This window comes from Nerophis ophidion, linkage group LG15 (genome assembly GCF_033978795.1).
Source record: "Nerophis ophidion isolate RoL-2023_Sa linkage group LG15, RoL_Noph_v1.0, whole genome shotgun sequence".
In the NCBI taxonomy this organism is placed as follows: domain Eukaryota; kingdom Metazoa; phylum Chordata; class Actinopteri; order Syngnathiformes; family Syngnathidae; genus Nerophis; species Nerophis ophidion.
Window position 1 is genome coordinate 13407162 of NC_084625.1, and position 23292 is coordinate 13430453.

A 23292-nucleotide genomic window follows, 5' to 3' on the forward strand; every position below is an offset into this window, starting at 1 on the left:
TTTCGTGAGATACATTCCGTGTGTGATGTGCAGCTGCTGGCAATCTTTGCCCTGTTTTCCCATTTCCCCTCTGGCTAATCACCAGAGTCCCCCGTAAATCCTCGCTATCGCCACAGGATCAGGAGAAGGCCTCCCAGCCCCCCCGGGGAGCCTATTTCCTCAGAGAGCTGGACAAACTGCAAACTTCTTGATATATTTGTCAGGGGCCCGAAGGAATGGTCCGGGAAAAAATGGGCGAACGCGAATTGCCGTCTGCATGGAGTCCGCAAACTCGATCAGGTGTGGACGTGTGCGCAGAGTTGTTATTCGTAGAAAAGTCCTGGGAGTCAAGAGAGGGAAGGTCAGCAGAGTTGGACGCAGCTACTCCGAGCATGAGCATGTGTGTGTGTGTGTGTGTGTGTGTGTGTGTGTGTTCCAGCTGGTGCAGCTACACAGAATAATTAGTTTGGTTGGAACAGAACCTCGAGGAGGAGGGGGAAGCGGTGCTGGATTAGCTCTTGGAGGGCAGCCTGTGTGATGCATGCTGAGATATAGACTGTCATCCAGCAGGCACCAGCAAGCTTCTGAGGGTCTGAGCAGCCTTGAGCGGAGAGGGGAGGTGGGGGGGGGGACGACAATTATAGCCTGAATGGCAAACTGGGCGGGAGATGTTCCCAGAGGTCGCCGCGGGAACGACCCAAGCTCCGCATGGTAATGCGAAGTGATGGACGCCGGTCCTCAAGGACTTACATTCAGATGTAGAAGTGAACCCAGATCCTTTTTATTTCGCCGAGGTCTTCAACGGAGGGCCCGCTACCTCTAGGGGGTTATGTCATTTTTAGTTAATTAGACATTTTTAGACCCCTGGTCTATTAGTCCATTTTTTTGCATTTTTTTTCAGAGCTAGTTTTTATGAAAAGCAGGGCAATAAACACATTTCCTCTGCAGATGACACAGGTTCTCAGAAGCACACCACTTCAAATAAAATAAAAATACAAATATCATACCCGTCTATTTTTAAGAAAGGATATGCAAACATTGTCATGAAGGTGACATTGGCAATGCATTTCTGTTTTATCCAGTGCTTTCATGTTTTTATTTCTATTTTATGGATAGGTAGCTAGATAGATAGATAGATAGATAGATAGATAGATAGATAGATAGATAGATAGATAGATAGATAGATAGATAGATAGATAGATAGATAGATAGATAGATAGATAGATAGATAGATAGATAGATAGATAGATAGATAGATAGATAGATAGATAGAGGGACGGACAGACGGACGGACGGACGGACAAAAAGTCCACTATAGGGTTGTTTTGATATGTCATCATATTGACATCATGCACAAAAGGGCACTTTATTTGTTTTAAAATATTGTATTGGCGTTCTGTACAAAAAGTGCACTTTTTTTGGGGGTTGTTTTGATATGTCATCTTAGTGACATCATGCACAAAAGTGCACTTTATTAGTTTTAAAATATTAAGATGACATCATGCACAAAAGTGCACTTTATTAGTTTGAAAATATTGTAGTGACGTTCTGTACAAAAAGTGCACTTTTCTTTTGGGTTGTTTTGATTTGTCATCTTAGTGACATCATGCACAAAAGTGCACTTTATTAGTTTTAAAATATTGTAGTGGTATTCTGTACAAAAAGTGCACTTTAATTTAGTGTTTTGATATGTCATCTTAGTGACATCATGCACAAAAGTGCAGTTTAATAGTTTTGAAATATTGTAATGCCGTTCTCCACAAAAAGTGCACTTTAATTTAGTGCACTTACATTTTGTGTTGTTTTGATATGTCATCTTAGTGACATCATGCACAAAAGTGCACTTTATTAATGTTAAAATACTCTAGTGGCATTCTGTACAAAAAGTGCACTTTAATTTAGTGTTGTTTTGATATGTCATCTTAGTGACATTATGCAGAAAAGTGCACATTATTAGTTTTAAACTATTGTAGTGGCGTTTTGTACAAAAAGTGCACTTTAATATAGTTTTGTTTTGATATGTCATCTTAGTGACATCATGCACAAAAGTGCACTTTATTAATTTTAAAATACTCTAGTGGCATTCTGTACAAAAAGTGCACTTTAATTTAGTGTTGTTTTGATATGGCATTTTAGTGACATTATGCAGAAAAGTGCACTTTATTAGTTTTAAACTATTGTAGTGGCGTTTTGTACAAAAAGTGCACTTTAATTTAGTGTTTTGATATGTCATCTTAGTGACATAATGCAAAAAAGTGCACTTTATTAGTTTTAAACTATTGTAGTGGCGTTTTGTATAAAAACTGCACTTTAATTGAGAGTTGTTTTGATACGTCATCTTACTGACATTATGCAGAAAAGGGCACTTTATTAGTTTTAAACTATTGTAGTGGTGTTCTGTACAAAAACGGCACTTTAATTTAGTGTTGTTTTGATATGTCATCTTAGTGACATCATGCACAAAAGTGCACTCTAATAGTTTTGAAACATTGTAATGGCGTTCTGTACATAAAGTGCACTTTAATTTAGTGTTGTTTTGATATGTCATCTTAGTGACATCATGCACAAAAGTGCACTCGTTTTTGTAAATAGACTTAGTTGTGGTTTCCTTCTCTGCATGAAAGTTTAAAATGAGCATACCGTATTTCCTTGAATTGCCGCAGGGCATATAGTATGCGCCTGCCTTGAATTACTGCCGGGTCAAACTCGTTTCCCAAAATAATTAGCGCATGCTTAGTATTACCACCTGGTCAAACTCGTGACGTCCCGAGTGACACTTCCCCTGTCGTCATTTTCAAAATGGAGGAGGCTGATTTCAATACCGCTAATTTGAAATTGCATAAAGGGAAGAAGATTAAGAGCTATTCAGTAGGATTTAAGGTCCAAGCTTACATCACACTAAAATTTTTACTGCATGCCTTTGGTAAGTGCCGCAGTGAGAAGAGGTTTTAAAATAATTAGCGCATGCTTACTTTTACCACATGCCTTTGGTAAGCGCAGGAGTAAGAAGAGGTTTTGAAATAATTAGCGCATGCTTACTTTTACCGCATGCCTTTCGTAAGCGCAGGAGTGAGAAGAGGTTTTGAAATAATTAGCGCATGCTTACTTTTACCGCATGCCTTTGGGAAGCGCAGGAGTGAGAAGAGGTTTTGAAATAATTAGCGCATGCTTACTTTTACCGCATGCCTTTGGTAAGCGCAGGAGTGAGAAGAGGTTTTGAAATAATTAGCGCACGTTTACTTTTACCGCATGCCTTTGGGAAGCGCAGGAGTGAGAAGAGGTTTTGAAATAATTAGCGCATGCTTACTTTTACCGCATGCCTTTGGTAAGCGCAGGAGTGAGAAGAGGTTTTGAAATAATTAGCGCATGCTTACTTTTACCGCATGCCTTTCGTAACCGCAGGAGTGAGAAGAGGTTTTGAAATAATTAGCGCATGCTTACTTTTACCGCATGCCTTTGGGAAGCGCAGGAGTGAGAAGAGGTTTTGAAATAATTAGCGCATGCTTACTTTTACCGCATGCCTTTGGGAAGCGCAGGAGTGAGAAGAGGTTTTGAAATAATTAGCGCATGCTTACTTTTACCGCATGCCTTTGGTAAGCGCAGGAGTGAGAAGAGGTTTTGAAATAATTAGCGCATGCTTACTTTTACCGCACGCCTTTGGTAAGCGCAGGAGTGAGAAGAGGTTTTAAAATAATTAGCGCATGCTTACTTTTACCGCATGCCTTTGGGAAGCGCAGAAGTGAGAAGAGGTTTTAAAATAATTAGCGCATGCTTACTTTTACAGCATGACTTTGGTAAGCGCAGGAGTGAGAAGAGGTTTTGAAATAATTAGCGCATGCTTACTTTTACCGCATGCCGTTGGGAAGCGCAGGAGTGAGAAGAGGTTTTGAAATAATTAGCGCATGCTTACTTTTACCGCATGCCTTTGGGAAGCGCAGGAGTGAGAAGAGGTTTTGAAATAATTTGCGCATGCTTACTTTTACCGCATGCCTTTGGTAAGCGCAGGAGTGAGAAGAGGTTCTGAAATAATTAGCACATGCTTACTTTTATCGCATGCCTTTGGTAAGCGCAGGAGTGAGAAGAGGTTTTAAATTAATTTAGTGTTGTTTTGATATGTCATCTTAGTGAGATCATGCACAAAAGTGCACTTTAATAGTTTTAAACCACTGTAGTGGCGTTCTGTACAAAAAGTAAACTTTTATTTAGTGTTATTTTGATACGTAATTTTAGTGACATCATGCACAAAAGTGCAATTTATTAATTTAAAAATACTCTAGTGGCATTCTGTACAAAAAGTGCTCTTTAATTTAGTGTTGTTTTGATATGGCATCTTAGTGACATTATGCAAAAAAGTGCACTTTATTAGATTCTAACTATTTTAGTGGTGCTCTGTTCAAAAACTGCACTTTAATTTATTGTTTTGATATGTCATCATAGTGACATCATGCGCAATAGTGCACTTCATTTGTTTTAAACTATTGTAGTAGTGTTCTGTACAAAAATTGCAATATAGGGTTGTTTTGATATGTCATCATAGTGACAACATGCACAAAAGTGCACTTTATTAGTTTTAAAATATTGTAGTGGCGTTCTTTACAAAAAGTGCACTTTTCTTTTGGGTTGTTTCGATATGTCAGCTTACTTTTACCGCATGCCTTTGGTAAGCGCAGGAGTGAGACGAGGTTTTGAGATAATTAGCGCATGCTTACTTTTACCGCATGCCTTTGGGAAGCGCAGGAGCGAGAATAGGTTTTAAATTAATTAGCGCCCCAGCGGCAATTCAAGGAAATACGGTATATATTTATGCAGTATGAAGAAGAATGTTTTAATGTAGACACATAGAATCATCATACTGCTGTGATTATATGCATCAAGTGTTCATTCAAGGCTAATATGGAGATATATATGGTGTATCGGGAGATGGCCTAAAAATATCGAGATATTAATAAAAGGCCATAACGCCCAGCCTTACGTCCAACGCCATGTCTCCCAATCATTGGCTTAACGAGCTGTTACTTCCAACATGGTGGTCTGCAGACTCCCGGGCGTCCCAGCCTGCTGAGCGAAGGCCTCGACTTCACTCAGCTGTGATAATCAGCCACCAGAAGGGAACTTGATTAGCTCACAAGCGAGTGCAAAAATGCGCGTGTGATCAAACCGGGAGGCGCGGCGCCAGACGAAGTTGATCATCCCGCACCCTGCCTCCCCGATAAGAGCGCCACTTGTAGCGCGGACGCCCCGCCGAGCCAGCTGCCGACACGTCTCCTGCCAGCAGCCAGACCTTTAATGGCCGTCCAGCTCGTGTGTATTTAGAGCCGCGCTACTTTGGACCGTAATCACACTTCTTCACTTTACTTCCAGTCTCTCAAAGTGATCCATAATAAATAGAAACGGATCGTTTTGTCGTCGGGAACGTCCGCTTCGACGCGGCAACACGACTTATTTTCCCTTTCAGTGCACATCTGCTTCGGGAGGATTGTAGCCATCTTTTATTCATGGGACTTTTACATTTTTTATAACGTCTTCGCGGGCGGCAGGAAGAAGGCGCGGTGGTTGGTAGCGCGGTGACGCCTCGCTGGGGTTCAAAGCTTCGGGCTGGCCGCAGCCATTGTGGCCCCGGGTCCCGAGGAGAACCTTTGTGGACCGCTGTGTGTTTTGAAAGAGTCCATCTTTTGGTGGTCCGTTTTTTTTAAACACGTTACGCTGGCGATTGGGATCAGAAACCTCCTCTGAAGCACGTGTCAGGTTCAAACATCGATGACGTATATTAAACAAGACAGGAAACAAGGAAATAAACAGAGACAGAATTCAATTTGGCTCAATTTGAGGAGAAACGTGTCGAGATGTAACCTCTTACTGTCAGAGTTTGTTGTTGACGAACCCCAGGAGGCATTTTGCAGGGAAAACAAGGATTTATTTAAACACTAAGACAGGGGTCGGGAACCTTTTTGGCTGAGAGAGCCAAAAAGCCAAATATTTTAAAATATATTTCCGTAAGAGCCAAATATATATATATTTTTAACACTGAACACAACCAAACACGTACATTTTTAAGTAAGACCAACATTTCTAGAGTATAACAGGTCTCTTATTCTTTGGAATAACATTGTTATTCTGAAGCTAACTGTGGAGGGGGCGTGGCCTGCGGGCCTGCAGCGACAGGTGCGTAGACGGCCCACCTGGGCCTTGTTATCTAATCACCTGTCGCTCTGTTATAAGCAGCAGCCAGGAGGAGAGACTGGGTTGGGGCTGGAAATACTATTGCTGGATAGCAACTGAGAGACTTATTGAAAAATTAAACAATATTGTAACCCTGAAACAGGCTCTCATGTCGGTGCTTGGGGGTCTGAAGAACCCACAGGAGGGCAAGCCCCACACTAATCAATAATAAATAAATAACTTCTTACCATTAACGCAACTTCTTGAACTGGTGCGGTAGAACACGGATGGATGGATAAAAAATGCATGAGAATGTTTTATAATTTTAACATTATCTTTAACACTGTGATTACAAGTGGATTTATTCATTACTTATCGTGTTAAGCAACGTCAGGTCAGATTTATCAGAGAACCATAGGTTCCCTACCCCTGCACTAAGACAAAAACAAACAAAGGGTTCAAACAAAAAGCGCGCACGTGGGCGGATAACAAACAAAAGGCCTAGCGTGGAAGCTAAAAGGTATCTACCAGTAAACAGAAGTCGTACTGGAAGCAGGGAACAAAAGAAAGTAAGCTAAAATCATCTAACTAAATATAGCTTACCGCAACGCTGCATTGACTCCAAAAGATGCAACACGATGGGTAGCAACGACAGAGCAACAAGACGTGACATCGACAAGACAATATTCTAGCTATGACTGGAGGAACAAAGCAGGAAAAATAGGAGCTGGCTGATTAACATCGGGTGTGGCCAGGTGCCAATCAGCCAAAGCTGAGGGGAAACAAAGCACTCAGGGAGACAAACAGGAACCAAAATAAAAGTGCTGACCGGAACTAAGGACAGGAAATACTAAACACACAGAGGAAAAACTAAAACACAGACTGTCAGTGGCAAGCCTGACACTTATAGTGTCACCCACGCTCTGGCGAAAGATTGTCCGCCACCTGTTTTTATTTGGACTTTCTCCATTTACATAACAACAGCTGTTTCTAAAGGAATGGGGGGTATGTAAACAGCCATTGTTTTCGGTTACATTAACACAAAATAAAATGTTCCCTCGGGCTTGGACTGGTCCTGGACCGAGCTTGGGCAGGTCTTGGATCGCAATAGATAACCCTTCCCATCTCCTCCCATCGTACACAGCGGACTTTTTCAAGACTTTGGCTTGGTGCAACAAAGACAGCTTCTGTCTGCTTGCCGTAAGTTTCCAAAAACGGAAACTTTTGGGATAACTTATACATAATTATTCGAACAGCAGGCATAAAAAGCACAGTATTGACCTGGATATAGGACGCCTGTTGTTTTGCCAACTTGCTGTGTGTGTGACAAGAAGAAAAGCTCTGACTTTTTTAGGGAGCGAAATCTCTCTACAAAATACTTTGGTACCGATACCGGTACCAAAATATATTCTGTTCTTTTTCAAATAAAATTGCATTATTGGATTTATTTAAAAAACAAAAAAAACAAAAAAAAAAAACAAAAAAAAAAATATATATATATATATATATATATATATATATATATATATATATATATATATATATATATATATATATATATATATTTATTTATTTTTTTTGGATTTTTTTTTAATAATATTTATTTATTAATTTGATAGGGAAATCATATTATAAATACTGAGAAAAAATACTTTTTTTTTTGTTGTCACCGGCATCATAATGTAAACAAACGCTATTGGTGGATCTACACCTAAAATCCACTGTAATGATACCAAGTACAGGAGCGTATCTTGTCAACATTACTATGATTACATCAATTTTTTAAATAGATTCTTTAATAGATTTTTTAACATTGATTCCGTCCCCCCCCAAAAAAAAATACATAAAATAAAATAAATAAAAAAATTAAACATTTTAAAATTCGAAAAAAAAAAATACAGAAAAATAATAAAAGTTAAATAATAACACCCCCTTCAACCCTCCGTCCTACATTTCAGTCACAGTAGGTAGCAATGTAATGCCTTCCTTTTCACCACAAGCAGATAGAGGATCACCATAACTGATTAAAAAGGGGGAAAAAAAAAGTAAAAACAAAATTAAAAATCACAAAAATACAGAGAAGTGTCTTTGGATAAAAACCACAACAACCAAGAAAAAAGACTTGAGGTAAGTGGAAAGGTTCGTTGTCAACTTTGAGTGTCATATTTATCCTATAGTGTCTTTAATTTAGCTATCTAACTAATTATGCAGCCCCATGTCAAGTCTAATTTTTGGTGTACCCCTCATCCATCCATCCATTTTCTACCGCTTATTCCCTTTCGGGGTCGCGGGGGGTGCTGGCGCCTATCTCAGCTACAATCGGGCGGAAGGCGGGGTACACCCTGGACAAGTCGCCATCTCATCACAGGGCCAACACAGATAGACAGACAACATTCACATTCACATTTACACACTAGGGCCAATTTAGTGTTGCCAATCAACCTATCCCCAGGTGCATTTTCTCTAAATCTAAGAACAATATGAGGTCCTTAAGCCATAGGGAGGCCTTGGGGGCAAACTGTGATTTCCACTCCAATGAAAAAATCCTTCTACGAGCTATTAATGATGCAAAGGCGATACTATCCCTAAAAGTATGCATCCCTAACCATCTCAACGTCACTAATGTGTGTGTGTGACAAGAAGAAAAGCTCTGACTTTCTCAGGGAGCAAAAACGGTACTTATTAGAGGTGGTATAGTACCGATTATGATTCATTAGTATCGCAGTATTGTACTGGTCGGGATAATTGTATCTAAGTTATCACACAACTTTATGTCTCAATGAGTTCCCGGCGACAGGACAAAAGCTGTTTTTGATCCTATCAAGCAAAAGGCTTGTAAAACTCCACTGTGTAGGATGGGAAGCAATATGAAAGTGTCGGTTTCTTTAGGCACCTTTTCTTTGAACTGTTTTGTGACCAAAAGCAGCGGCTGTTTATGACCCCCTTCCTTTAGAAACAGCTGTTGCCATGTAATCAGGGAATGTCCAAATAAAAGAGGAGGCATAGAATCTTTCGTCGGAGCGTGGTGGGAGATTGTACAAGAGTGCAGCCCAGACGTTTCTCCTCAATTGAGCCAAATTTAATTTGGTCTCTGTTTAATTCCTTGTTTCTCTGTCTGTTTAATATATGTCACCAGTGTTTGAACCTGACAATACTAATACCGGTATACCGTACAACCCTACAACAAAAAAAAACCTTGAATCTAAGACGGCTGTTATGTTGTTTGCTAACAGTCTTTGACACATACCTGGCTGCAGCTCTCTCCTGGTGTGTTTGAGTGACAGGACGAAAAGCTCTTACACGCTTGAGGGAGCTATAATGCATAAACCTGTGAACTACAAAATGACCTGAAATATAAGACTCTGTTGTTTGCCAACGGTCTTTGACACACACCTGGCGTCATCTCTTTCATGGTTGGTTTGCGTAACTCGGAAGAAAAGCTCTGACATGCTTTGGTAAGAGAGAAGAGGCATATAAATATAAACTATTAAATAGGGCTGTACGGTATACCGGTACTACAAAGGTTTCAAATTAAGTACTGCGGTACTAATGACTCTTCAGTGTTTTAGCTACTTCTAAATTATTAGTACGGCTAAAGTGCATCCAGAATGCTGCTACTCGAGTCCTGACTAGAACCAGGAAATGGCTTCCCTTTGCGCAGAGAATAGACTTTAAAACGACTCTCCTTATGTACGAGTATTTTCATGGTCTTGTGCCAAAGAACATCTTACATTGCCAAAAGTATTTGGCCACTTGCCTTGACTCACATATGAACTCGAAGTGCCATCCCGTTCCTGACCCATAGGGTTCAATATGATGTGGGTCCACCTTTTGCAGCTATTACAGCTTCAACTCTTCTGGGAAGGCTGTCCACAAGGTTGCAGAGTGTGTTTATAGGAATTTTCCACCATTCTTCCAAAAGCAAATTGGTGAGGTCACACACTGATGTTGGTGGAGAAGTCTCTGTTCTAATTCATCCCAAAAATGTTCTATAAGGTTCAGGTCAGGACTCTGTGCAGGCCAGTCAAGTTCATCCACACCCGACTATGTCATCCATGTCTTTATGGACTTTGATTTGTGCACTGGTGCACAGTCATGTTGGAAGAGGAAGGGGCCCGCTCCAAACTGTTCCCACAAGTTTGGGAGCATGGAAATGTCCAAACTGTTTTGGTATCCTGGAGCAATCAAAGTTCCCTTACCTGGAACTAAGGGGCCAAGCTCAACTCCTGAAAAAAAAAAAGAAAAAACACACCATAATTCCTGCTCCAACAAATGCAATGCAGTACAAAATATAACGTTCTCCTGGTGACCTCTAAACCTAGACTAACCCATCAGACTGTCGGATGATATCAGTCTAGAAAACGCAATCTTCACTGCTCTAGAGTCCAGTAATGATGTGCTTTACGCCACTGCATCCGACACTTTGCATTGTACTTGGTGATGCATGGTTTAAATTCAGCTGCTCGGCCATCGAAACCCATTCCACGGACCTCTCTGCGTACTGTACGTGGGCTAATTGGAAGGTCGCATTAAGTTTGGCGCTCTGTAGCAAGAAAGTCTTTGCACTTTCCATTGACCGCTCTCTGTCAGTTTACGTGGCCTACCACTTCCTGGCTGAGTTGCTGTTGTTCCCAAAATTTTTCTCATGATAAAGCCAACAGTTGACTTTGGAATATTTAGGAGCGAGGACATTTCAGGACTGGATTTGTTGCACAGGTGGCATCCTATGACAATTCTACGCTGGAAATCACTGAAAGCGGCCCATTCTTTCACAAATGTTTGTATAAACAGTCTCCATGGCTAAGTGCTTGATTTTATACACCTGTGGCCCGGGCCAAGTGATTAGGACACCTGATTCTCATCAATTGGATGGGTGGCCAGATACTTCTGGCAATATAGTGTACGAACCATCTCCGGCTTTGAGAACCTCAGGGAGTGGGAGTCAGGACCAAGCAGGGTGCGACTGCGTTTTAATTTTATGATCCTAAAACCTGGAATAGTTTTCCTGAAGATATTAGAAAGGCCTCAACTAAATCCAGTTTTATTGAAATGTGCATATGTCAACTGAAAGTATTTTATTTACACTCTGATTGATTTTAATCAATTACGATTGTTGCATTTTCTGATTTCAATTTGAATTAAAGCTGCAAGCAGCGATAGACAGGATCGCTTTGGCTGCTGGCCCCGCGACCCAAGCGTTAGAAAATAGATGGATAGTAACTACTATTAGAAAACAGATGGACATACCAACTCGGCGTAGTATCTTAACATCGACACACACTCTCGTCGCAACTCGGCCCTGATGGTCGGCACCTACAAGTTTACAATTAGTTGTAAAATGTTGGACGGTTGTTTTTACGATATGCAAGCAAACGACAACTTTAAAACATACCGGCTTAGCTACGGCACCTGGCAGCCATCTTGGTATAGACGATCACAGCCCTTCCCTCACGAATGTTGGTGCGTGCGCACCAGCAGCAGACGGTACAGAAAAAAACCGAGAAAAAAAACGTCTCCCTCACTGTGTCTGCTCACAGCGGCCAGCTTTCAAATGGTTTTCAGCACAGCGGTTCTTGGAAGGCTGATAAAATCAAAACCGTAGCAGTAATTAGAACTCTTTCATCAACTTTTAATCAAAAGGGTTCAATCTCTCTCCTGTGGTAGTTTGAAGCCGACATGACAAACGCGCTCAGAGGAGATAATGTTTGAAAAAAGGTGACCGGTTTTTACAAAACTTTTGTTTTGAAGGGGGAATTGCAAACTTCCTGTTGATTTTTGCTGGGGGTTGTCAATATGTGACATGTAGGTCTAACTGAGACCTACATAGAGGTTTTTGTTTCATGTCTCTATGACATTCCTACTGGAAGTTACAGGCAGTTTTGTCTGTTTTCTTCCTAGGAGCAGTTTTCTCTTTGTTTTATTCCTAGGGGGCGCTAGAGCACAATTTTGAGTTTTGGGGTTAGGTTTTATGATTAAATCGCAATTTCTGCCAGTCCTGATGTGTGTGTTCAGTTTGGTGAGTTTTGAAGCATGTTAAGAGGGTCAAATTACAGCTCAAAGAGGCAAAAGTGAGGGTTTTTACAAAACTTTTGTTTCGAAGGAGGAATTGCAAACTTCCTGTTGATTTTTGCTGAAGGATGTCAATGTGTATGAAATCTAGGTCTAAGTGAGACCTACATAGAGGTTTTTGTGTCGCTATGACACTCCTACTGGAAATCACAGGCAGTTTTGTCTGTTTTCTTCCTAGGGGGCGCTAGAGTGCAATTTTTAGTTTTGGGGTTAGGTTTTTTTTATTAAATCGCCATGTTTGCCAGTCCTGATGTGTATCAAATTTGCTGAGTTTTGAAGCATGTTAAGAGGCTCAAATTACAGCTCAAATCTGCGGAATAATAATAAAGAAAGAATAAAACGCTAGGAATTCAATAGGGTCCTCTGTCCCTTATTATCTTTCCTTTTTGTAATTTTCTGACTTGAATGGCCTTGTGTACAAATTATGCTCCACAATATAATGTTTGATACAGTACGGTACCACTGACCGCACCATTAAAGCTGCAACATCACAATCTAGCGTAACAAATACCTAAAACCGCTGACAGATCCCCCGTGACAGCGGCGTTAGCCGCGGCACTGCATCACCTGTTCCGCAAGGTGTCCCCGGATGCAAATAACGGCTAAATGATGGACCACGCCGCCAGACGCCTCTGACAACAAATAAAAGGCGGGGGGGAAAATAAGAGTGCATGAAATAAACTCATAGAGCCAAATATGTTTGAAGGACTGCAGTCCTGATGGCGTGGAATGGGAACTCACTCGCTTTATGGAAAGGTGTGGAAACTTTCTTTGAGAATTTTATTAGGTTTAACAATACTCACTCAGGCATAAAATCTATATTGCTGTCAGGCTTGCCACTGAGAGTTTGTTTGTGTTTTAGTTTTTCCCATGTGTGTTTAGTATTTCCTGTACTTAGTTACTGTCTAGTGCTCTTATTTTGTCAGCTTCCTGTCTTGTTCCCTGAGTGCTGTGTTCCTCCTCAGCTGCGGCTGATTGGCACCTGGCCACACCTGTTGCCAATCAGCCCGCTCCTATTTGTACTTGCTTTGTCTTGTGTCAGTTGCTGGATCATTGTATTGTCGTTGCCACATGTCACTCTTGTCGTGCTACCTGTCGTGATCATTTCAGCTATTACCTGTCGTGCTATATTTTGTCCTGGTCGTCGTAGCGGTAAGCTGTTCTTGTTAGCCATTAGCTATTTTCGTGTTTTTCTGTTTGCTATCCACTAGCTTCCATGCTAAAGTTTATTTTTGTTTCCTAGCTCCCAGTGCTAGCTCCCTTAGTTTGTTATTCCGCCCATGTGCGTGCTTTTTGTTTGTTCTTGTGTAGTTTTAATTGAATCATGTTTTCATATCCAATGCCTGCCTCCATCTCTGCATCTTGAGGTCCGACAACAAATAACTTTGACAATTGCAATATAAATTGCAGTCTTTTGCAATAGCAATGTAAACATCACTATTTGGCATAAAAATGATAAAACTCTAAAGTTCCTAATTTAAATGTAAACCGTGACATATATATTTTTTTAATTTCTAATTTACTTTTAATATCTGGCAGTGTAACAATATCAATTATTTACATTATCGTAATTTCTAGACCGGATAATAAGGCGAACTGCCGATGAATGGTCTATTTAGAAAAAATAAATAAATAAATCGGATCGTGGATGGGGGCGTGGCCTGCGGATCTGCACCGAAACGGGGCATGCCAGGACCGACTTTGAGATTACCGACATGTGCGTAGATGGCCCACCTGGGCCTGATCATCTAACCACCTGTCGCTCTGTTAAAAGTGCAGCAGCCGGAGAGGAGAGAGAAGATGGAGGTGGAGTTGGAGTGAGAGAGAGAGAGAGAAAGAAGCAGAGACACTTGCTGAAAAGCCCAAACAAAAAGACCATATTGGAACAATAAAACAGTGTTCTAAACCCTGGAAAGGAGCTGTCATGTCGGTGATTGGTGGTTCGAGGAATTCGGAGGGAAGAAACCTCCACACATTTATAATGCGTGCCGGATTATAAGGCGCGTTAAAGGGGTCATATTATTTTGATTTTTTTTTTTTCTAAATGTAAAACACTTTCTTGTGGTCTACATGACATGTAAGGGTGGTTCTTTGGTCAACTTGTTGCACGGATTATGTTTTACAGATTATCTTCAAGCCGCTTTCTGACAGTCGTATGCGCCGTTTTGTGGGCGGTCTTATTTACGTAGCTCAGCTTGGGCAGCGTCGTCTCCCCGTCATCTTTGTTGTAGCGGTGTAGCGTGCAAGGACGGAAATGTGTCCTGTGAAAAACCGTTCGACCAGAACTCTAATAACTAAAGTTCCTTGGGTGAATAATGTAAACTAACTACACCGGTATGTTTTAGCGCTTTCATGGAGAGTTTACTGACGGATAAAAGTAAGAACTTTACACTACTTTATACTAGAAATGGCAACAACGGAGGATGCATGTCCCATAACAAGAAGATAGAGAAAAATAAGAAGTTTATGCCCATCTCTGCCCTTCGCAAGGGACCCTCTTCCAAACACGATCTTTCAAAATGATCGCTGCATAATATACTGTACTTTGTGTGTGTGGTCCAATCCAAGTAACAGTTTGCGGCAAGAAAGTGGCGTAAACCTGGCACTTTTGTCAACGGAATTTGGCACAGCAGGGGGAAAAAAAAGCCGGAGGGGTGTGGCTACGGGTGTGGTGACCGCCAGTGTCTCCGAGGGAAGCCACGTTTCTCAACAAGACGAAGGCGGCTGGTGGGGCCGGGCTGAGATTTTTATTTTTTTTTCCTCCTCCACTGTGGAAGTATCCGACGGTCGGGGGTGGCCGATGGGAGGAGCCAAGAGAGTCTGCAGCTGCTGCACCGCCCTACCTCTTTGACAGGCGCAGGAGGAACTCTCCGCTCATGTCTACGGTAAGAGACGACTTATTACCACCATTTTCCCAAAGAAACCTGCCAGTTGACAGGTGGTAGGGAACCGTGTTCGCTTGACTGCTCTGTTCCATAGTAAAGCTTCACCGTCATCTTTCGGGAATGTAAACAATGAAACATCAGCTGTGTTTGTGTTGCTACAGCCGGCCGCAATACACCGCTTCCCACCTACAGCTTTCTTCTTTGATGTCTCCATTGTTCACTGAACAAATTACAAAAGATTGAGCAACACAGATGTCCAGAATACTGTGGAATTTTGCGAAGAAAACAGAAAACTTATAGCTGGGAACGATGCTGGAAAAAAAATGTCCGCTACAACCGGTGACGTCAAACGCACTCGTCATCATACCACGACGTTTTCAACAGGACACTTCGCAGGAAATTTAAAATTGCAATTTAGTAAACTAACCCGGACGTATTAGCATGTGTTGCAATGTTAAGATTTTATCATTGATATATAAACTATCAGACTGCGTGGTCGGTAGTAGTGGCTTTCAGTAGGCGTTTAATGGCAGAAACAGTGCAAACAAGTTGGCACAGGGGAATTTTTACCACTGTGTTACATGGCCTTTCCTTTTAACAACACACAGTAAACGTTTGGGAACTGAGGAGATCAATTTTTGAAGATTTTCAGGTGGAATTATTTCTCATTCTTGCTTGATGAACAGCTTAAGTTGTTCAACAGTCCAGGATCTCCGTTGTGGTATTTTAAGCTTCATAATGAGCCACACATTTGGACTACAGGCAGGTCAGTCTAGTACCTGCACTGTTTTACTACGAAGCCAAGCTGTTGTAACACCTGCAGAATGTGGCTTGGATAGAGCTGGCGGCATTTCTGGGTGTTGTTGATAAATGGCGTTCGCTTTGCATCGTAGAGTTTTAACTTACACTTACAGATGTAGCGACGAACTGTAGTTACTGACGGTGGTTTTCTGAAGTGTTCCTGAGCCCTTGTGGGGATATCTTTTACGCACTGATGTCGGATTTTGATGCAGTACCGCCTGAGGAATTGAAGGTCGTGGGCATTGCCGCTTGCGTGCAGTGATTTCTCCAGATTCTCTGAACATTTTGATGATATTACGGACCGTAGATAGTGAAATCCCTAAATTCCTTGCAATAGCTGGTTGAGAAATGTTGTCTTTAAACTGTTTGCTCAGGCATTTGTTCACAAAGTGGTGACCGTCGCCCCATCCTTTTTTGTGAACGACTGAGCATTTCTTGAAAGCTGCTTTTATACCCAATAATGGCACCCGCCTGTTCCCAATTAGCCTGCACACCTGTGGGATGTTCCAAATAAGTGTTTGATGAGCATTGCTCAACTTTCTCAGTCTTTTTTGCCACCTATGCCAGCTTTTTTGAAACATGTTGCAAGCATCAAATTCCAAATGAGCTAATATTTGCAAAAAATAACGTTTTTCAGTTTGAATGTTAAATATCCTGCGATGAGGTGGCGACTTGTCCAGGGTGTACACCGCCTTCCGCCCGATTGTAGCTGAGATAGGCACCAGCGCCCCCCGCGACTCCAAAGGGACTAAGCGGTAGAAAATGGATGGATGGATGTATGTTAATTATCTTGTCTTTTGCAGTCTATTCAATTGAATAGAGTGATCATGTTTCTTCTAGTTATGTTCTGTTTTGTCTAAGACTCCACTGTTTCCTGTTTTTGCACTTCCTTGTTTGCTTTGTTTCCATGTCAACCCATTAGTTTCCACTTGTCCCCAAGTCACGCACCTATTTTCACTGATCATGTAATTATCATTTAAACCGAAAGTTGCCAGGAAGTCAGCCTGGCGACTTTACCTCTGTTCACTTCATCCCATGTTACCTCTGATACCGTCCATAGTTTTGCTTCTTGCCATGCCACGAAAGTTTTTGGTTTTTTATGTCACAGTTATCGAGTTTTGTTTCATGTTCATAGTTTTTCTGCCCAAGTGCTAGTTTTTGTTTCATTAACCAAAGTTTTGTACTTCCACCTTGTGCGCGCCTTTTTTAACAGTACTAAATAATCATTTCCTTACCTTCACGTTGTTGTGATCCGCCGCCCGGATCAGATATGGTTTTGGTTTCTGAGTCAATCAATCAATCAATGTTTATTTATATAGCCCCAAATCACAAATGTCTCAAAGGACTGCACAAATCATTACGACTACAACATCCTCGGAAGAACCCACAAAAGGGCAAGGAAAACTCACACCCAGTGGGCAGGAAGAATTCACATCCAGTGGGACGCCAGTGACAATGCTGACTATGAGAAACCTTGGAGAGGACCTCAGATGTGGGCAACCCCCCCCCCCCCCTCTAGGGGACCGAAAGCAATGGATGTCGAGCGGGTCTAACATGATACTGTGAAAGTTCAATCCATGGTGGCTCCAACACAGCCGCGAGAGTTCAGTTCAAAGCGGATCCAAGACAACAGCGAGAGTCCCGTCCACAGGAGACCATCTCAAGCGGAGGCGGATCAGCAGCGTAGAGATGTCCCCAATCGATACAGGCGAGCGGTCCATCCTGGGTCTCGACTCTGGACAGCCAGTACTTCATCCATGGTCATCGGACCGGACCCCCTCCACAAGGGAGGGGGGGACATAGGAGAAAGAAAAGAAGCGGCAGATCAACTGGTCTAAAAAGGAGGTCTATTTAAAGGCTAGAGTATACAGATGAGTTTTAAGGTGAGACTTAAATGCTTCTACTGAGGTAGCATCTCGAACTGTTACCGGGAGGGCATTCCAGAGTACTGGAGCCCGAACGGAAAACGCTCTATAGCCCGCAGACTTTTTCTGGGTTCTAGGAATCACTAATAAGCCGGAGTTATTTGAACGCAGATTTCTTGCCGGGACATATGGTACAATACAATCGGCAAGATTGGCTGGAGCTAGACCGTGTAGTATTTTATACGTAAGTAGTAAAACCTTAAAGTCACAACTTAAGTTCTGATTATTGTTTCTGTATTCAAGCCTGCCTTCTCCCTTTGTTCGGTCTAGGTCCGTTGTTTGCTTCACGCAACTCTCACGTTGGTATTATCCCCTTATGTCTTTACATGTGCTAAGTCTCGTCTTAGCTTCGCGTGCGCTCGGCACGTCACTTTTTGGACTTTGCCTCATGCTAAGTTTAGCGTTAGCTTCCCGTGCGTAGGCAGGCGCTTTATTTTGCCTTTTGTATAAGTGTTCCTTTATTTTTTTATATATTAAATCAAGTTTTACCTGCTAGTCCTGCCTGTCTGGTCCTCGTGCATCTTGGGGTGACAACAACTTGAAACACGTCTTGCCCACACCAACTTTCCTTTGCATTCCAGAAAAACTAACCCCAAAGTCCACGTATTGACATATAGGTTGAAAGGGATTTGAAAATCATTCTGTTTTTATTTCCCATTTACACAAGGTGCCAACTTCACTGGCTTTGGGTTTTTGCAGAATGAAACATGATGCTACGCAAACATTTTCAAGCGGAGCCTTTTTATTCTGCCTCCAGCGGGCCTAACGAGAGGTTTTGCCGTAAGAAACGCTCAAAGAAGAAGAAGAAGGGGGGTGACTCATGGACGCTAATGTCAGCGTGAGTGAATTATGACTCACAACGGGCACATCTCCACAGCAGATACTGTACGTCTTTGAAAGGCAAACACACACACACACACACACACACACACACACACACACACACACACACACACGCTTCTGTGACAAAACAGCTGAGCTTAAATAATGGCGCTGGAAGCTCGGCGCGCTTTATGACTTATTCATGTCTTCCACACCTGCCACGCCGCTATCAACGTGGCGTACGTCTGGCAGAAATATCAGCTCCCCTTTCCAGGGCTTGAGTGGGAGCGATCAGCGGCGTGACGCCCCCGCCGCGATTCCATCAACGGGGGCGGGATGGAACGCAGCGGGAGGCGCGTGGCGTGTTCGCATATGTTGACTGTATGTGTGCGTAATGACATTCATGTTATCACTGACTCTGTCACTGGGCTCGCTCCCAAAAAAAAACCCAGCTTTGACTGACATTGTCAGTGTTTGTTTAATAATGGATCCATAGTGTCATCTACCCACCCAGAAACTGCATCATATTAATAAAAACACAAATTAATGACTGTAACGTTTGCGTATCAGAGCCATCTTTACATAGCAGAAGCATTATTTGAATGTGTATATATAAATATATATATATAATATACATATATGTCTTGATTGGATTCTCCTGATGATTGAGGGAACCCCTCATGAAACAGTTCTGTAGAGATAGTCAGGCTTTCCCCTGATAGATTGTCTATGTTTTAGTTTTTTTCCTCTGCATTTGTCTGTTTCCTCTGTGTTTAGTATTTCCTGTCCTTAGTTCCTGTCTTGTGCTTTTATTTTGTCAGCTTCCTGTCTTGTTCACTGAGTGCTGTGTTCCTGTGTTCCTCCTCAGCTGCGGCCACACCTGTCGCCAATCAGCCCGCTCCTATTTGTACCTGCTTTGTCTTGTGTCATTTGCTGGATCATTGTATTGTCATTTGTATTGTTGTTGCTCCCGTCCTGTCGTTTTGTTACAGCTACTACCTGTCGTGCTACATTTTGTCCTGGTCGTCGTAGCGATAAGGTGTTTCTGTTAGCATTAGCCATTTACAGTTTTTCTTGTTTGCTACCCCCCAGCTTCCACGCTAGGTCCTTTTTTGTTTCTTGCTAGCTTCTATGCTAAAGACCCTTAGTTTGTTATTCCGCCCATGTGCGCGCTTTTTGCTTGTACCCTTTTGGTTTTGTTTTTCTCTTAGTATTTAATTAAATCATGTTTACTTACCAAATGCCTGCCTCCTTCTCTGCATTTTGGGGTTCGACACCAAATAACTTTGACAGAGATTAAGTAGTCTTGTGATTTTTCCCACACATACATATATTTACATATATATATACACACATATATATACAAAAGTATTTGGTCACCTGCCTTTACTCCCATATGAACTTAAAGTGCCATCTCATGGAATTGTCCAAAATGTTTTGGTATCCTTGAGCTGTCACATTGAGTTTGTGACGAACCCCAAGATGCCGAGACGGTGGCAGGCATTGAATAAGAAAACATGATTTCATTTAAACCCTAAAACAAGAACAGGTAAAAGGGTACTAACAATAAGTGCAAAACACTTACTGTGACAAGAACGAACTATGGCATGAGCAGAGTGAACAAAAGTAGACACAGCTACAACGAAGTATTAATGACATCGACAGGTAGTGGTGACAAACAAACAGTAGGAGCGACAATAATCCAGCCCTGACTGGAGGACAAAGCAGGTAAAAATCGGAGCGGGCTGATTGACACCAGGTGTGGCCAGGTGCCAATCAGCCGCACCTGAGGGGAAACAGCGTCCAGGGAGAAATACAGGAAACAGACAAAATAAGAGCGCTGAAAAAGACAGGAAAAACTCAAACCTAACCAAACTGTCAGGGACAGGACAGAACAGGATCCCCCGATACATTCCCCGATACATTCTCGGTAGTAGCAGCGTCATGTTCGTAGCACAATTCAAGATCATTTCTTGATGCTGTCTGCTATTTAACACCAGCATAGCCATTAGAGATGTACTATTTGTGTCAACGTTGGTATGAACTCACGACCTGAGTTCAAACCCCGGCCGAGTCAAACCAAAGACTATAAAAATGGCACCCGTTACCTCCCTGCTTGGCACTCAGCATCAAAGGTTGGAATTGAGGGTTAAATCACCAAAATGATACCCGGGCGTGGCCACCGCTGCTGCTCACTGCTCCCCTCACCTCCCAAGAGGTGAACAAGAGGACGGGTGGAATGCAGAGGACAACTTTCACTACAATTAGCGTGTATGTGTGACTATCAGTGGTACTTTAACTTATACGTAAAAATGCCAAAATCGCCATCGATAATCGGTCGAACCTTAGTATTGTATATTTTTGTACGTTTCGGGAGAGAGATAATGTTTGTGCAATTCAGAGTTCGAGAAGTTGGGGGGAGAAAAAAAAAACGACAACAACCCCTCACCTTACGGACATTCATTAGCAAACAGCATGCGTGTTGGCCTGGGCTTCAACCGCGACACTTTCGTGACCAGATGGTCGCAGGTTCAAACTTCCAACGCGCAATGTCGCCTCGTCCTTCAGGTAACGACTCACCTCCATCCCCGCCCGCGCCTAACTCGATTTCACGTCGCCCCGCGGCGTAGAGGTCGTGAGCGTTTGTTTGTTTGCACTGAGACTGAATAGCAAACATACACTATATTGCCAAAAGTACTTGGCCACCCATCCAAATGATCAGAATCAGGTGTCCTAATCACTCGATGCGGACACAGGTGTATAAAATCAAGCACTTAGGCATGGAGACCGTTTCTACAAACATTTGTGAAAGAATGGGCCGCTTTCAGTGATTTCCAGCATGGAACTGTCACAGGATGCCACCTGTACAACAAATCCAGTCGTGAAATTTCCTCTCTCCTAAATATTCCAAAGTCAACTGTCGGGTTTATTATATGAAAATGGAAGAGTTTGGGAACAACAGCAACTCAGCCACAGAGTGGTGGTGAAGTGAATTATATTTATATAGCGCTTTTCTCAAGTGACTCAAAGCGCTTTACATAGTGACACCCAATATCTAAGTTACATTTAAACCAGTGTGGGTGGCACTGGGAGCAGGTGGGTAAAGTGTCTTGCCCAAGGACACAACGGCAGTAACTAGGATGGCACAAGCGGGAATCGAACCTGCAACCCTCAAGTTGCTGGCACGGCCACTCTACCAACCGAGCTAGGCCACGTAAACTGACAGGGAGGGGTCAGCGGATGCTGAAGCGCAGAGTGCAAAGACTTTCTGCACAGTCAGTCGCTACAGAGCTCCAAACTTCATGTGACCTTCCAATTAGCCCACGCACAGTACGCAGAGAGCTTCATGGAATGGGTTTCCATGGCCGAGCAGCTGCATCCAAGCCATACATTACCAAGTCCAATGCAAAGCGTGGGATGTAGTGGTGTAAAGCATGTCGCCACTGGACTCTAGAGCATGGGTGTCAAACATTTGGCCCTTGAGACAATATGAAATCAAATTAACATTAAAGCTGGCCCGCCGCTGTAACACCACATTCACCGCTAATACTCATACTTGCCAATCCTCTTGATTTTCCCAAGAGACGCCCGAAGTTCAGTGCCCCCCCCCGAAAATATCCCGGGGCAACCATTCTTCTGAATTTCTCCCGATTTCCACCCGGACAAAAATATTGGGGGCGTGCCTTGAGGGCACTGCCTTTAATGTTCTCTACAACCTGTCGTCACGTCCGCTTTTTCTCCATATAAACAGCGTGTCACATAATATATGCGGTTTTACACTTACACACACACACACACACACACACACACACACACACACACACACACACACACACACACACACACACACACACACACACACAAACACACAGTGAATCCATGCATACTTGGTCAACAGCCATACAGGTCACACTGAGGGTGGCCGTATAAACAACTTTAACACTGTTACAAATATGCGCCACACTGTGAACCCACAGCAAAACGAGAATGACAAACACATTTCGGGAGAACATCCGCACTGTAACACAACATAAACACAATAGAACAAATACCCAGAACCCCTTACAGCACCAACTCTTCAGGGACGCTACAATATACACCCCCCACTACCACCCCCAACACACACACACACACACACACACACACACACACAAACACAAGTGAATCCATGCATACTTGGTCAACAGCCATACAGGTCACACTGAGGGTGGCCGTATAAACAACTTTAACACTGTTACAAATATGCGCCACACTGTGAACCCACAGCAAAACAAGAATGACAAACACATTTCGGGAGAACATCCGCACTGTAACACAACATAAACACAATAGAACAAATACCCAGAACCCCTTACAGCACTGACTCTTCTGGGACGCTACAATATACCCCCCCGCCCCCCCCCCCCCCACACACACACACACACACACACTTCAACCCCGCCCACCTCATTGTTATTTGATTTTCAAATGTATTAGCCTGTGGAAAAAGTTAACGTTGATATTTACCTCAGAAGGCTGCAAATAGAAAAGAGGCATTACATTTTTTATTAAAAATTGTATTTAATATACCATCGATGTTTTTTCGTTTGTGTTGTGAAAGTCGATTTTGTACTATTTTATATAAGCGTTGCTTGTTCCATATTCAGTGTTAA